The sequence below is a fragment of the Bactrocera dorsalis genome, chromosome 1 (genome assembly GCF_023373825.1).
Source record: "Bactrocera dorsalis isolate Fly_Bdor chromosome 1, ASM2337382v1, whole genome shotgun sequence".
Taxonomy (NCBI): Eukaryota; Metazoa; Arthropoda; class Insecta; order Diptera; family Tephritidae; genus Bactrocera; species Bactrocera dorsalis.
In genome coordinates this window covers 2,545,744-2,556,444 of record NC_064303.1, presented here as the reverse complement: position 1 = coordinate 2,556,444, position 10,701 = coordinate 2,545,744, and the positions used below count along the sequence as shown (strand labels likewise).

General features: G+C 36.5%; 1 protein-coding gene across 2 annotated transcripts in view; it reads left to right on the top strand.

The window, feature by feature from the left end:
* The first annotated feature begins 1,577 nt into the window (after nt 1–1,577).
* Nucleotides 1,578–10,701, top strand: part of LOC105232340 (interference hedgehog) — a 224,120-nt gene continuing 214,996 nt past the window's right edge. Inside the window, exon 1 of one of the 2 annotated variants that reach the window (XM_049459116.1) lies at nt 1,578–2,429. The gene's annotated coding sequence lies outside the window, so the exon portion shown is untranslated. Of the gene's footprint in view, nt 2,462–10,701 lie in introns of both variants that reach the window. The other variant, XM_011213992.4, reaches the window with a different exon arrangement.

The following is a 10,701-nucleotide window of genomic DNA, read 5'->3' as shown; positions in this document are numbered from 1 at the left end:
TATATCGGCCAATATGTGAGTTATCTCAACGAAAAGCTGACTTTATTCTATATGTTGCTGGGGTTAAGTAAGTACCTCATATTATATTATATTGAACTATTTACTCCGTGAAATAATTATCATCGAATAAAACATTATGACTGGCATACATACTCATTCATGGGATTGAGAGTTCAGCTTGAGGTCACAAATTGTTAATTATTGCGAAACATTTTCATAGAATTGATATTACATAAATTGTTTTCATATTGCGTTTCAATATTTTGTTACAGTACCAATCCGAATACTTAGTTAATCTATCTTTAAATAAAGCAAATAGATTAGATGATTTTCTTACACATCAGTAGCTATACATACATATGTTCATATGTATGGAATATATAGTGGCTTATGGGAAAATATATTTAAACTGTATGATGATGTACTCTGTAGAAATGTTTACTGGAAGTTTGATTGAGATAACTTAATTTTTGGTTTAGTTATATCATTTTATCGTTTTAGTTTTTTTGTAAAATGGCATTTTGTTGGTGTGGTTATGGCTTGATTTGGTCCGTCCGCAATATCAACCTTTTCAGAGCAGGGAAAACGCGTGCAAAGTATCGCTTGAACGGATAGACGGATGTAACATGCGGGAACCAACGGATCTCGCTATCCCGAACAATTTGAAAATTAAATCGAGATAAATTAGATGCCAAACTCGAACGAAATGACCTGAACCCCATTGAAAAATCTTTGTCGAGTAGAGGACCCTTCATTCATCAAATATGACGTCGAAACCGTCCAACAATCTAGTGTATGGCAACCAAACACGAGCCGAAACTGAAAAAACCAAAAATCTCGGAATTCCCTGAATGTCATATCAGCCAAGTGTATTGAATTAATCGTTGCTTCTAAATTAAAAAATAATTCTTATAATAAATTAATAATTTATTAAATTTAATTTAATAAAAAATTGTTTATACTGTTACACTAGGTGTGCCCTTTAACATACAGGATTAACTATTTAAAAGTAGCAGCGTCCATTATTTAACACTTCTCCGTACCAAACAACTTCTCTGAATTTGAACACAAAACAGCTTTGCTCTACTGTCACTATTACCCAACGCTCTACATAGCTACAGCAATACATACATACATATGTACATACTTACATAAGTACATACATATATTAGTACAAATGTACATACACGAATACAAGTGCCTACAAACACCAACAACGGAAATGTACCAACGCACAGATGACGAATATGAATCGGAAGTTGAAGCTGTTGACAGCAACAGAAACACGAACGCCTTGCCTCAGCAACAGCATCCGACGCTGTTAACTAACAGTGTTGTACAAATCCACAAAGTTTGCGCAAATACTACACGCCTATTGTTGTTGTTATTGCTGGAAATCGTTGCTTTGCAATTGCCGGTTGTTGTTTTAGTTGTTGTTGGCACACTTCGTGCGCATTGCTTGTTTTGAACGATGTCATCGGCAACAGCAACAGCAAGAACGGCAACAACAGCAGCAACATCCAAAGCAGCTGTTTGCTCTGCAGGCGCTGCAGCATCCTCCGCAGTTGGCGTACGTTCAGTGCTTCAGTACCAATTCGGACGTCAGAGTAAACGGTAATCTTTCGGTAAATAAATAAAGTGAAATTTTCTTTTAACTTTTGAAGGAGTTGAAAGTGAAAACTCTGTGTTGCACGCGTAAATACAATTCGTCGTAAATTTAAATAAATGCAAATATTAAACACTGCATTTTTGCTTGCAACAGTGGCGTGTAAAATAAAAATATATAAGCGTTGTGAAAACACGAGTTAAACTATTTGTGCAGTTGCTGGTGTTCGACAAGTAAATGTAGCGGCACATATTCGCTGCTGAAGTTTAGTTAAATTTGGTTAAATTAGCAGCAATACATACATACTTTCATACAAGTGCGAAATTTATGTTTTTTTCTTTAAATCAAACTATAAAAAGTAGTCGTCAACTAAATATCGAAATAAGTTGTACGAGAATTTCTTCGTGTAGTGGCGCACTTGTTTAGAAGTGCCAGCGCAAAGAGGCGTCAAGTCTTTCGCGTCGCTGCGCCTTTACGTTTCTTTCGCAGTCGCAGTGCGCTTGTGTGGGCGTCGTGTATGTAGATACGCGTGCATGCGTGCGGCGCTTTGTGATTTTCGCGCATTTTCTCCTTTGCCAAACTGTTGATTGTGATTTGTCATGATTTTGTATGTACATTCGTGTCGCGTTTGATACACTGGGAGGTGCGTTAGAAATTTTCGTGTGTCACTGCTGTTATTATTTTCAATTTAAACTCGGCCTATTTGAGATTTTGGTGGCTCGTTGGTATTATTTTTGCTTGAATATAGTGTGATTTTTTACAACAATAAATGCGCAAGTCATTCGATGAATTAAGTGAATAAAGCAAAGTGATAACAAAAGACGTAAGGATTTGTAATATTTTATTATATTTAAGGTAAGCTGCTGGGATGATGCGTGAAACAAGAATTTTTAAATGTGTATAAATAATATAGATGTACATATATATGTATGTACTTGTAGTACGTGTAAGGCGATTTTTACCACTTTATAACGACGTGAAATAAATTTTATGTATGTACATAAATAAGGCATAAACAAACAATCGAAAAAAATAATAACAAAATTTTTAAAAATATAACTTAAAAATATTTTTCTATAATAATTTTTATATAAACATAAAAGACGTTGAATTTAAGAAAACAATAATGACACTTATAATCATTAAAAAACCAGAGAAAAAACTTAATTTCGATCGGTCACTTTGCATGGCAGCTATACGATATAATGATCCGATCTGAAAAAATTATTCTGAGATCGTACCGTTGCTTACGACAATATTCCGTGTTAAAATCTGTGAAGAGATCTTGTAAAATAAAAAAGTTTTCTAAACAAGGGCTTCATTTAGATCCAACGGATCAGTTTGCCTGTCAGCTAAATATATATATTTGTATATGCTTTAGTAATCCGATATTGGCGGTTCGATTGACCGAGCAACTTCTTAAAGAGAAAAGGACGTTACTTCATCGATCGTGTATATAGAGATGAAAATGAAAAAAAAAATACACAAAAAGATTTTTAAAATTAATTCAATGCAAATTCGATACGTTTTGGCTGAGCTGTTTTAACGATAAGGCGAACGGTTATTACACTGAGTCTAAGTACGTAATAAAGAACGAAAAGTTCATATGTAAACAGTCAAGCTCAGCTTAGCAGTCAGCATTTTTCCCTTTAATCGAGCAAATCAACATCCGAACCTAGAGAAAACTTTAGGTAATATGCTGATAATGTAACAAATCGTTGGACTTATTTACTAATATTAGGGTGGTACTTAATGGAAGATTTTAAAAATAATAATTTTTAAAAGTTGTTTGCTGTCAAAGAGGGAAGTAATAAAAGATTATTGGATCCTGGAATTGTTCAGAATGCTGGCCTTGGTGACCATATGTGATATAGGGTAGAGCACAATAGACATAGTTGCAGATAAAAATTGGGATGAAAAGTATAGAGTTTTTTTGGCCGCCAAGAGTATACTTTACTGTTCTAAAATAATAATTATTGAGCTTATTAAGTTTATAACAGCAAGAAGGATTTATTTGAGATCCATATAGTATAAATTTGTGATTTGCTGGTGAACTTAGCCATGTCTGTGTTTCCGAAATTCGATATAGCAGTAATCCACCTGATTCTGAAGTATTTCAGTCTTGGTCTGGGACGGGCGGTACTTGAAACACATACATACATACACATAAATATATTATCTCTGACCCGAGCAATTAACCGAAAAGCATTAATATCTGTTAGCTAACTGAAAATATTTCATTTATCCTACTTAATAGTCTCTTAAGTCATTTATATTCAACAGTCTCTAGAGACATTGTTAATTAGGTAATATAGGCTGCGAACCCCTCTCTGTACCCTGCTAATGAACTCTGACCTTACTTTTTCTTTATTAAATCACTATTTTTATTATTTTTAATGCTGTAATCCCTCTTAATAACTTGCAAAATCACTTGCCTTTATACAAAACACTTAATGACCGCCTACTGAAAAGCCTTGCAATAACAATAAAAAACAATAAAATTCATAAAAGTAATTGGTGCAAATTACAAACGTACTTAAATCGCCTGCCACAAACAAACCGAAAGGAAGCCAAGGAGCAAAAAGAGGCAAACGAAAGTGAGTAAGCAGACAGGCAAGCAAAGAAATAAGTTAACAAGATGAAAAATTTACAACAATTGAAAAAAGTACATATAAAAGGGAAATAACTTGAAGTGGGCATTAAAATGGAATAAGGCATTAAGCGAGAAAACGAGTTGAAAAGCAGCTACAACAACAAAGCAGCATAACGACATAGAATGTGAATAATAGAAGCGGCAGTGCAGTGAAATCCGGTAGTTGCCAAGCGGAGAAAGTAGCTGTGAACACTAAGTATGCCGGAAAATGGAATTTGTAAGCTGCCAGTCTTCACTCACACTCACACACATTCACATTCACACTCACTCTCCCACTCAACGCTCACTTTATTCATTCAATGAAATTGCTACGCGCCGATGCTTGAGCATTTAGCCAACCTTAAGCATTTTAATTGAAAAGTCACAGCATGTAATTAAAGAAAGGAGAAGCAGCGTTGACATGCTGACAAGCTTAATAAAGACAAAGCGTAATAAAATAAAATTAACAAAAGGGAAAACATCAGAAATAATGCCAAATAAAATTTAAAGGCGAACGAAAGGCGAACGAAAGGATACTTCTGTAGCACAGAAGGGAGGAGATGCTATATTTTATGGCTTAAATTTCACGCTAGAGCGAGTGAGTCGAAGTCTGGTTGTCTGGCAAGGACTAACTTTGAAATGTTACATATTTGTACATCGTGTTGGGTTAGGTCTAGTTGTACTCTGCCTTGAAGTTTATAAAATACAAAAGCAAAGATCGGAGATCCAATAAGGCTTATATAAAGTGATCAGTCGGTTTAGCTATCCGTCTGTCCGTCTTTTTATACGTGAATTAGTCCTTTAATTTTTGAGATGTGGATCTGAACTTTTACTAACGTTCTTTTCTCATCAAGAAGCTGCTCATTTGTCGGAACCGTCGATATCAGACAACTATGGCATATATGTAGGTGTCATACAAACTGAACGATCAGACTGAAGTCCTATTTCATTATTATTTCAAACATCGCTACAATCTTCGAAGAAATCTATTAGATCAAACAACGATAGCATAAAGTTGTCGTAGAAACCAGTCAATAAAAATCAAGTGCTTGTATGGAAAACTTTTTTATTTGACAAGAATTCTTCAGGAAATTTATCACAGATTATTAAAGAAAACTGTTCAACAACCTTCGAATAAATTATTCAAATCGGACTACTATAGTCTAGCAATCATACAAACTGATCTTTCCAAATAGATCATTGTATGAAAAGCTTTTTTATTTGAAAAAGTATCTTCACGAAATTTACCAGAGATTATTATTTAACACAATCCAAGGTCACCAATGTACTAATCCTCAGTCAAGCTGCTCCAAACCGTACTCAGAGTTTCAAGAGATTCTGATTCTTCATTCATTTAGGAACATCCAAAGTGTATTGAGATTCAACTTTTCTAAACCAGCTCTCTTTTCTCTCAAAACTAGTATTCGACGTTAAATTTTACTCTTTTAGTTCTAACTTTTTGGAACCGTACTTGGGATCCGAATACAAGCTTAGAACACTGTCTTCCATAAGGAGATAATGACATATTTGTAGCACTTTTTTCTTCAGTTTGCTTCTCCGCAGAGTCTTCATCTAATGCCCAGCTGACTTCGCATACTTTCCCCTTATTGAGTATTATTTATCTAGAAATATTTCAGCTATTAGTTTTATAATAACTAAAATTGTCTTAAGAGCATTTCTCTCTTCAGGTAAGCTTAAATGAAAACAAATACAAACATACAGAGCAAAGAAGGTACATAACATACGAACAAACTGCTAAGAGATTTAATTTCCTTTTTCTTAAAAACTTTTCCTTTAAATACTCATAGTAGCTAGTCTTCACAGCTTTATTGCACAATTTCCTAAAGTCTAACATATTTGTGTGAGTGTGTGTGTCTGGAGTGAAATGTGCTCGTATTTCCCTTAAGTTTTCAACAGTTTCTATACAGACATACACTCTCTCTTCCTCTCTCTATCTATGCGTCTTACTGAACTCACTTGATCTTTCCTTGTTTTCCTTGCAGTTGCTCATAATATAGCAGTTATCTGCATTTACTTCACCATTGTTTACATTAGTTTGTGATGAATTGAGTTGTTGCTTGGCGAGGGTCATGGAAACTTTGCGTATGCAGCTTGTTGTTTGCCAATTCGCCCATCTAGTTGCATTTAGGAACGACTCGTCTAGGCACCGCCCCACCAACTAGTGCATTGCGTCAAGTGAGAGAGTTGCAATTTTTTTACAATCTGTGGCTATTGATGCATGGGATTAAAAGTAAATTGACTTAAGCTCTTCTAACAATTTGCTGCGGGAGGTCATTAAACTTTTAGTATTGTATAATGGCTAATAAAAGGCAGTAAACTGTATTATAAACAGCGATATCCGTTACTCATTAGTTCGTTTTAAATAACGTTAGGTAGGACTGCTATGCAGGACAAATTACTATTGTGCTAAGAAATTTCTCAAAGAAACTAAACGCCAGCTTGTAGGCAACTTCAAAGTAGCTTAAAGTCATATAGAACAGTTCTTATAAAGGCTTTAAACATGCTTTATTATTTAAGCCTAAATTATTTATACGGAGTGGTCCTAACTAGTTGATTGGGTGGGAGGTGATGTCTTTTCAGCAAAAAACTAGAATCGTTTTCCGACTACAAGACCACTACAGTGTCTTTCAAGCGTATGTCATAGCAATTAAACAAAGCTTTCTTGTTCAGACAACCAGAGTGTTTACCGGAAGAAATATATTTATGTAATCAGATAAGCACTAAAATTTCTATGGGTTTCGTCAAAGATAGAAAACAATTACATGATCTCTTGGGTGACCTAACAATCTATTTCACGGTACACCTGAAAAGAATTCCTAGACATAGTGATATTTCTGGTAATTGGTTCCGCTGACTAAGCTAGCCTGGTTGCTGGATGCTAGTCACCATCTTACAACTAGACTTCGAATTAGATAGCATTTATATGCCTCTGTGTACTTGCATATATTTACACGACAAATGTGTTATAAACTTCTCGGTGGAGTCAATCCCTAACTTCCTCAACAAGCAGACAAACATGCCATGAATGGAATATAGACCGATTATGCTGACTAGTACAATTCAAAAGGAATAACATAAGAACTCTTGTAAGAGAGCTAACAGACCACTGTCTAATTGTCAGTCGGGGGAACACCATACAATGACTATTGTAAGCAATCAGGAGGCATTAGAAGAGGAGATAAAAAAACATCTTCTATGTGAATGCAAGGCTTTGAATATGTAGAGAATCACAATTATCGGTCGAGGGTTTCTCGTCTCAGAAGTTGTACAATAAAACTTGCTCTATTGCTGAACTTTATTAGGAGCACAGGATTATTCAGAGGAGACCTTATAAAGTGAGGTGATTTTGGTGCCGGTGGTTTCACAATTGGTCTCCCGAACTTAACTGGGTGCGCCGTCAGACAGTCACTCTACCTGCCTGCCTAACTTGAAAGTACTTTTACAAACACTTTGGTTGAATAAGGTTAGGTAACGTTCTTATTCCGGAAAATATATCGACTAGGTTATATTGGATCTGTAGTTCTATATTCGTGCCTTTTTACGAAGTTTAACGTTTATTTTAGATAAACATGTACAAATATTTGCTTATCTTTTTGGCAATTTGTGGACTATATCCCAAAAGAACTGCGCCAGTTTGGGGTAAATTAAGGCAATTTTTGATATAATATCCTGTAATGAACTTGATCCAGTAATGCTTGTAGTTTCTCATCTCAAAATTTTTTTGACCGTCCATGAGGTTCTTCCAACTTTGGGCATTTTCGCTCAGCAAGAGCATGTTTATCAGACAATACAATGACTTTCGACTTAGGTTTACTTAATATTAAATTCATGAAGAACTCTTCGTAGAAGCAATTTGTTAGGAACAAAGTGCGCTATATATTAGTAAAAACAATTATTATTGCTAACGCCTTAAATGAATGATATATCCTAAAAACACACTAATGACATTCGTTTTCCAACGTTTATTTTGAGTGAAACAGTGGCAATGTCACCATTTCTTGGCAAACCGGACGAAGATAGTTATATATAGAATATTTACCATTTTATAGTGAAATCTGATTACTAGTCTTCTTTTACCATCGTCAATTTACTTAACATCAGCCATAAATGAGGCAATGTTTATAATGTCTGTGCCTCATTGGCTATATTTCGGCGCCTTATAAATTTAAAAGTTCTCGTCTTGGCTTAGCCAAGTCATAAACCAAATTTAAGCTTGAAAAAATTAAAAGTCAAAGATCAGCAGCTATCTTTACAGATAATCAAATCAAGGGGGCGATAATTTAATACTTCTCAGTATATTATACGCACCGCCAAAATATTTAAGTATTTATGAAAAAGCCAATTATAGCACGCCAAAAATTAAATCACGTCATCAACTTTGCCGCAAATTTCATAAATTCAGCTTTGGCTGCGTTGATCCGGCGCTTAAATCGTATTTGCATAGATTTTCGCTGCGAAAGTTTTAAATCATAGTCATCTTCATCATCGGAGGAATCTGCAGCGCATTCTTCTGCCACACCAGCAATATGCCACGCCGCGCGCCCCAGACAACAAATAGCGCCAAGCAAGAGCTCCCGACCCACAAGAATATCAGCATTATTTCACGCTTCAACTGTTGCCAACAAGTTCATTTAAAGCGCCGCCACGCAGTTGCTTGCCAGCACACATCGCATTAGTTGGGCCTTCAAGCTGCCAGCTTCAAGCTTTACGCTAAATGCAACGAGGGGCTAAAACTGTGTGGAACAAAAACAACAACAACTAAGACATTTTAAACTTTCATAGTAATTTGTGTGCTCGCAAATAGCTACGTGTGTGTGTATGTGCGCGCTGTCGATAAGCGTGACTCGGCAACTTGCGCGAAAATCAAATCACATGCAACGGCATCGCGTGTGGCAGACCAGGAGGCATTGGCAGCCGTCAATAGCGCGCGCGCAACAGCAGGTGCCATAAATCAACGCTTAGCTGGCATAAACTTGTCAGCGCATTCCGCGCTGTCAACACTCACTTCCGCCACCCGCGGCGCCCACGTCACCCGCTTGCAAGGTAAACTTTTCACTCACTGATTGCGCTGGCAAGAAATACGCCGCCACTTGTCGCACGCTTGGCGCCTAATTGACTCCTTTTTGCTCATTAAGTCACGTACAAAATGGCAGCCACCCGCACCTGCCTACTTGCCGCTCCTCCTTCAATAAAAGGCGCGGCACTCAGCGCTTCGCACTCGGCAAATATTTAGTTATTAGCGCGGCGCGGCTCCGCTAAGTGCGGAGTATATGAAATTATTTTCACTTGCATCATACTTAAAGTGCATTAAAATTGCACTGTCCTCCTCCCTATATTATAAATTCTTATTGGTTGCTCAAAGAAATGTTACTTCTTCTAACTGGTACGCGTGCTTAAAGCGTTTGTGCGTTCGTGTGCGCAGCGGGCGCCTTCCAAACATTGCTTCAAAAAGTGCTGCAATTTTTCCCAGGGAAATATTTCAAAACTTCCTAACTCCACTCAGCGCTGTCTAGTGTCTGCATGCTGTAATCTCACAGCACATTTTTGATACTGGCAGGCGCTTTCCACACGATTCTGTACGGCCAACTGTGCGGCTGCCACCAGTGCGGATGAGTAACGTTTCAAATGGATTACACTCTTATATCCTTCATAGCGCTTTTATATACTCCTGTTGTTGTTGTAACTGGTGTTTAAACTGTGAAAATATTGCTTTTAGCTGCTGCATGGACTTAAATTCTGGAAAATCGGAATATTAAATTTGGAGCGAAATTTCTATGTGAAGACTATTCGCCTTTAAAGTTTTAGATGCATGTGCTTATGTGGCTTATGTGAATTTTTGAATATATATTTGAGAACTCACTTCAATGTTTGTTAAAAAAATACTCAAAAAATACATATACAAGATTGTGAAAATTTTAGGTAATTTTTTCGACTTAAAGCAGCTAACAACTTTCGAGAAGGTATAAGAAAGGCTTTCAAAATGTGAGCTCTTAACTCTATTACTAAGTGGTGCCTGTTCTTAATAATACAAACTTCAAATTCCAAATGTATGTAGTTATGACCCTTTAATGAACTTTTTTTTGTCTTGATTTTAGAAAAGGTGTTTTCAGATTTTTACTGGAAGTTAGTAGACTTATGCTATTTTAAATTGTAGGTAAGTTTGCGCACCCAAACGCGGAACTGTCAAGAAGGGAGTGCTGAGTTATTTTCACCTTCTTCTTTACAGCTTCTGCAGATTGCGTCTGGTAAGAATCCTAACCTTAGCATGGATGCCAATAGGGCAATGATCTGTTCAAAGCCCCACAACTAGATAGAGACTAGCCTTACTGAGGGCAAAAAGATTCCTAGATCTCTTGCAATCGATCTTGAGCGACAGTGCATGATGGTGGCCCAACGCTGGCCAAGCTTCTGCGAAGCCCACCTATCTAGTAGTAGAACACAA